The sequence below is a fragment of the Argiope bruennichi genome, chromosome 3 (genome assembly GCF_947563725.1).
Source record: "Argiope bruennichi chromosome 3, qqArgBrue1.1, whole genome shotgun sequence".
NCBI lineage: Eukaryota > Metazoa > Arthropoda > Arachnida > Araneae > Araneidae > Argiope > Argiope bruennichi.
This window is the reverse complement of record NC_079153.1, coordinates 23,927,252-23,933,714: the sequence shown is the minus strand read 5'-3', so window position 1 is coordinate 23,933,714 and position 6,463 is coordinate 23,927,252.

The window sequence follows — 6,463 nt, the reverse complement described above, 5'->3', positions numbered from 1 at the left end:
AACGGTTTCAGTTCCCTCAGAATATTTTCACATGCGCATTTATTAATGAATAACAATATATAATATATTTTTTAAAATTCTAAATGAACTAAATGGCCCATTGATATTAAAAATTCTGATAGAACAAGGAGTGATAGATTTCCAACCAGGCAGACTAGGCAGCTGTCTAGGACTGGGATGCTAAGAGAGAAGGACAAAATAAAAACATTTTTTCCCTAGGTACCAAATAAATAAGCTTGTAAAAAAACACAAATTCTATCAATGATAAAATATTAGGATAATATTTTCATTGCCTTCACTTAGTTATTACAATAGTTATAAAAACGAACTATTGCCTAAATAATATTGAGAGCAAATAGGGATACTGGGCAGTATGGAATCATAATAGATTAATAAAAGCAAATATATTTCCACGATGTTAATAAAAGGAAAATATTAGCCCTAAATTAAAACTCCGACATTTTAAAAATATTCTAAAACATGAAATTAAATTGATCATTTTAATAAGGTAAGGACTTCATATTGAGCAATGCCTGAAGCTGCAAAATATCTAAATCGTCACCGGAAACACGCAATAAAAAAGAAATTCCTAGCATAGGTGTCATTAATAGTCTAGTAGTGCAAATTATTATTTATTTATTGGTTTGTGCTGCCATCTAGTGCATTTAAACAATAACTTTTGTAAAAGGAGAGTGAGAATAATTTTTGCATTACGAAGGGTCTCAAGAAAATTCTAAAAAGTGTGGAAGGGGGGGGGGATATAAATATTGGAAAAAATAACTTTTGTTTTTTTCAAGGAAGAGTAAGGCTCAATTTGCTTAGGTATGAAGAAAAGAAAATTATTCTCCTTATATTCTTCCGATGAAAATATCACTCTTCAGTCTCATAATTATTGAGTTATTTTTCTGTTTTTTAATATATTTAGCACAAAAAAAAAAAAATAGAGAAAAATGTTTTTGCAGTTTATTCTGGAGAAGTAAACACATTATTTTTAATAAAAATAATTTTTATCAGTCATTTTCGAAACATTATTTTAAGGCATAGAATTTATTAAGAACAACCATTACAAATAAATTTCCGGTGCTATATCCTCCATCAGCTCGTTTTAATCTTCTTAACTGCTTGTGATAAAATTTAATTCAAAATTATTTATTTCATTTCATTAATTTATTCTACGACATATAATTTAGAAATGTTTTCGAAAGATTGTTTTATTTTATATTTTTCCTTGTAATAAGACATGCAAATACAGTTTATATTTATATGCCTCATTAATCTTTTTTTAATTTTCAGTGGTTTATATTTATTTATCTGTAATTTCCAACTCACTCTTTGATAATCGTTTAATTTTTTTTAATGATGTGTAAAATGTTTGTGCTTATTTTTGAATAAATGGTAAAAGGCTCAACTAATTCATCTTCATTGAGACATAAATATAGTCTTTTATGTCACCCATTTGAATCCTGTGCTTCCAGTTTGTGTTAATTACAGGACAGACTCCTTGAAATACACGTTTTACTTAAGTTCATTTATATTAACGTCGCGTTTTAAAGCAATACTAGGCTATTTTGGGACGAACCTCGTAATGTTGAACTGAGTTGGCGTCCACCTCACCAAGTTTCCACACCACATAAGCAGGGGGGCGTTTGATCCCGACGGATTTAATGTGCACCAGACCCACTTACACGGCGGTTCTTCGGTGGAATCGGGTCTCCGACCTGAAACCTTCCGGTTCCGGAGCCGAGACCCTACCACCAAGTCACTGCAGCACCTTTAAAATACAGAATAACTTCATTATATGAAAAGGATAAGCTTGAAATCTCTACATTATGAACTTAAATAAAAATATGTGTTAATATAATCCTTATGAAAATTATTAAAATCGAATGAAATTGAAATGAGATTAATGATTAGAGAATCAAAGAATCAGTTTAGGCATTTGATTGATAATCCGAATTTAAATTCAAGCCAGGTGTCATCAATTAAGGCATTCATGCATTCGGTGATGTTTAAAATTACAATATAAAGACATTCGATGGAATAGATAAAAACGAAAGGGTTTGTAGCTGACTCCTAAATTAAAATTGTTATAAATCAAACATTGTACGATTATGACAAAGATTTAGATAAACTAAACTGCATTGACAAAAATTTAAGAACATTAAATTTTTTTTAATTAATGATAATTCAAATTTAAATGCAAATAAAATCTATTACTTGCAATCATGCCCTCTGGTGATGGTTAAAATTCCATTATAAAGACATTCGATGGAACAGGTAAAAACAAAATAGTTAATCGCTGATGCATAAATTAAAAATATTATAAATTAATCTAAAAATAATGCACGATTATGACAAAGATTCGCGTAAACTGCTGCACTGCATTGACAGAAATTTTAGAACATTAAATTTTTTCAAATGTCCTTTTGATGAATCCTTCAAAAATTGAAGATTGTGGAATCCTCAAGATATACGAGTTTGTTAGATAATATTAATGCGAAACCATTTCCCTTTCGAACTGTAACGCTTCTGAAACGTTAAGAAACTTGAATTCGAGCACTCCACGCACTCTCGTACAAATCGACAAAAAATTAGTTATCTTAAAAATATTATTGAATCTCTTCATTTCAACCAGTTGATTGAGTATTAAGCAGGAAGTTATGAAAGTTTAGGTGCAATTGATTGGGATATTTGTTTCAAAAAATTAATATAAATAACAGAAATACTAATAAAACATGCAGTTTATTGATGAAATCAAAATATTTGTCATACGTAAAAATAGTAATTATTCATTACATTCAAAAATACTTTGAATTCCTATAGTTGTCTCTTCAAATGAGATATAAAAGAAATTCCTAAAACTTCAAACAGAATAATTAAATATAATTTGGAAAATCCTTATGGTGATGTATTTTTCGTTTCTATCATACGTTAACCGGAATCAAAAATAAACCTCACTCATTCTGAGCCACAACTATTTTATTCTACATTTAGATGAAATACCTATATGCATGAATGAAGCTTGTTACGGATAAATACAGAGATGTTGACACTACTGCTAAAATACATAACAATTTCCAGAAGAATACTAAAGGAAAAGGAAAAAAGCCGATGATTAACAATTTCCATCAAGAACTCTGTAGTGGTGAATATTGTTACGAATCCTTGATGCGGCCTCCCAGCATGGTGGGTTCCATAGGAGATCCCAGAGCTTGGCGACAAACTTGGCGACCATTTGGCGACTTGGCGACGAATTTGGCGAGTTTGACGCCAAAATAGATTATACCCGAAACATCGAGAATTTTCCCGATCCGTCCAGTATGAACGGAGATACGCCTCGAACGTTCCTGATTGGTTGGGAGGCTTCTAGCCCCGCCTCCTGAGACTTATAAAAGGAAGCACCCGCAGCTGCCGGGCAGCGGTGAATTGGGTTGCGAACCAGTGGAGTCGAAGAGTAGTCGTGAACCGACGGTGAGTCAAGTGGTGAATGAAGTCGTGGACCAGTGGAGTCGAAGAGTAGTCGGAAGTGGCGGTGAAGAACTCGTCTTTTAGGGACTAGCGGAGCAGCGACGGAGTAGAGCTGCTGTGTATACTGTTGTATGCTGCACGTCTCGGCTGAAGATAATCTTCTTCTGTGCTGTATATAGTTGTTGTCTTTGTGCTGTCCTGTGTGACTTCGTGTAAATAAACGTCGTTGTTTTATTTTCTACTGCTGCCTGGTGATTGAGCGTTCTTCACACCATATAACCCCCACTATTCAAACGAACCCCGGAAATTTCGCAACAATATTAAAGAGGCAAGGAAGAAGAGTACTTTTCGGAGTTCTTTATTAGAAGCGTTTATTTTTTTAAATCTCATCTTTATTTTGGTAACCTCGAAATCAACTGGTTTAAATGCAAAAGCGCGGAGAATTTCCATAAAATAGGGCTTACTGTATGATAGTAAAATCCATCTATCGCTCATGCTCGGAAAGAATGAATGGTAGCAAGTATTTGTCTCGGCAGATTCGTGTTCTTATTAAAATTAATCTTACTACCTTTATGTAAATGCTACTTAAGTGAAAAAGGAAAGTATATTAATTTACTATTACAATCCTCTCATGGGAGGACAACTCAGATATGGGAATCAGAAGCTTCCGGAATGATGGTTGACTCTCGTCACCCTGCTTGAAACAGAAATGGTGTGGGGTTAGATACCCCCTACCGACGAGGGGTTGGGGCTAAGGGAGGAGTTGTACCATTGCTGGTGATGACCCTTAGGACTCAACCTTAGTTCCCACGAATGCTGTCGCGGTGGTCAAGGCATTCGTTCCCCCGTATGCTTTCGTGACAAATCGGAATGCTCCTTTGTGATTACCTTAAAATTCAAAACCTGAAACTGTCGACTTAATCAATGGACCAGCAAGGTCTTATAATACCATTTTCAATTATGATAATTGCACTTCTGGTAATATATATATTGCACTCATTTATGGTAACTATGCAGCACCTTAGGGAAAAGATGCAACTCATTCCAGTTCCGTAGGGAAAAGAGCAACATCATATCTTTCCATAAATTTCAATGAAAAAATTATGCAGAATATATATAGCACAGAATAAGTTTAATAAAATTTTTGTGCAAGCATTAAACGTAATAATGATATGCAAGAAAACGAGTGTCTTTAGTACGGTAGAATTTTAGTTTAATTATTATATTGATTCTTCAGAATCAAATTCTAAACATTAAAATTCTTAGGTAATAACAAAAAAAAAAAAAAAAAAAAAAAAAAAGATAAAGAAAGAAAAAAAAAAAAAAGTTTGGAAATTTGACAGAAATTAGATTTTTATCGTTAAATTTTTGTTCTTATTATATGCTTATAAAATTTTCTATGGTCTTTGGAATGAGGAGATTTAAAAATTCTTCTGTTACGATCTCGATAGATATAATGCTTTATTTAAAAAAACAAAAACAAATTCTGAAATGAAAAAGAAATGAACCAAAATATATCTCAATTACCGACAATATTTTGACGTTATATCCAATGGAAATTTGAAAAACCAGAGGGAAAAAATACCTCGTATTATCGATTAATTTGTGTTAATTCTTTGAATAATCTCTAGGAATTGAAAAACACCCAAATAGTTTTTAAGAATCTATGATAAATAATATCACTGGCAGATTTTGTTTTTAATTTTATAAACAATAAATAAGCATTTCCCATCATGGCTCCTCCCAAGACAAACATCTTTTATTAGATACTGCTTAACCTTTTTCTGTTAGTTCCAGCAGTAACACTTTCATTGTGACTGTAATTAACTGTTGTCTGGTTATTACTATTACTTTCGAATTAAAGCTTAATAATTTAAAATTCATTTAATATAATTTGTTTTTATTCTGGTGCATCCTTCTGTTTATCTGTACCTTTTATATTCTGTGTACCTTTTTTCTGTTAGTTCCGTAGTTCGAGGTCTAACATTTTCATTGTGTCTGTAATTAACTGTAGTCTGGTTATTTCTGTTATTTTCGAATTAAAGCTTAATAATCTAACATTCATCCAGTGTATATATATATATATATATTATTGTGGTGCATCATATTTAATGCAAAAAATTTTTATATTTTAAAGGCCCTTATTATCACAAGATATTGTAATTTATCTCTGCGGTGTCATTCGATATTCTGAATGCTGGCCAAAATCGTAAATATATCGTTACAATATTGTTGGGCATTCTTTGCTAACAGGGACAATATAAGAATTTTTACTGAAAATTCTATGTGACGGATTTAAAAAGTCGTCTTGTTTAAAAGTTTTCCTTGTTAAGATTCCTTGTTAATTTTCCTGCAAATAATTTCCATTTATTTCTTTTTTTTACCTCATTAATATTGGCCGACTTATCGAATTAATTATGTGATTTTGATATATGCTGACTAAGTGAACTGAAGGATGTTTTAAACAGTACAATTAACTGTCTCCTGAACCCTATGAAAATAACATTTTTTTTTAAATTATGAGAAAAAAATCAATTTTAGCAAACATGATTAAAACGTTCACATGAAACGAAATCTACATTTTACCCTGGCAGTAATATACTTCTGCCGCTTTCACAAAGGCAAAAAATATTTCTACAAATGTCATTAAATATTTAACAAAAAATAAGACTGAGAAATAAAATTTTCACATTTTATCAATTACTCTAGTATTTTTCTAAACGTCGTTCGCGTGCAGAATAAAAATTTGTCTTTAATCATCCCTTCAAATTCTGCTGACTGATGGCCAAAATGCCGATTCGTCTGGGAAATTTCTTTTTCAATATGTGTGTTTGCACTCACTTCGCCATATCCCTGCCTATATCTAGATATATTTAATTACTTTTCTATTGCGAAGTACACAAATAGAAAACATTGTAATCATCAAAAGATTCGAACTTGAGAATTAACGAATCTCTAGGTTTCAGCTTTTTTTTTTTTTTAGTCTAAAGAATTC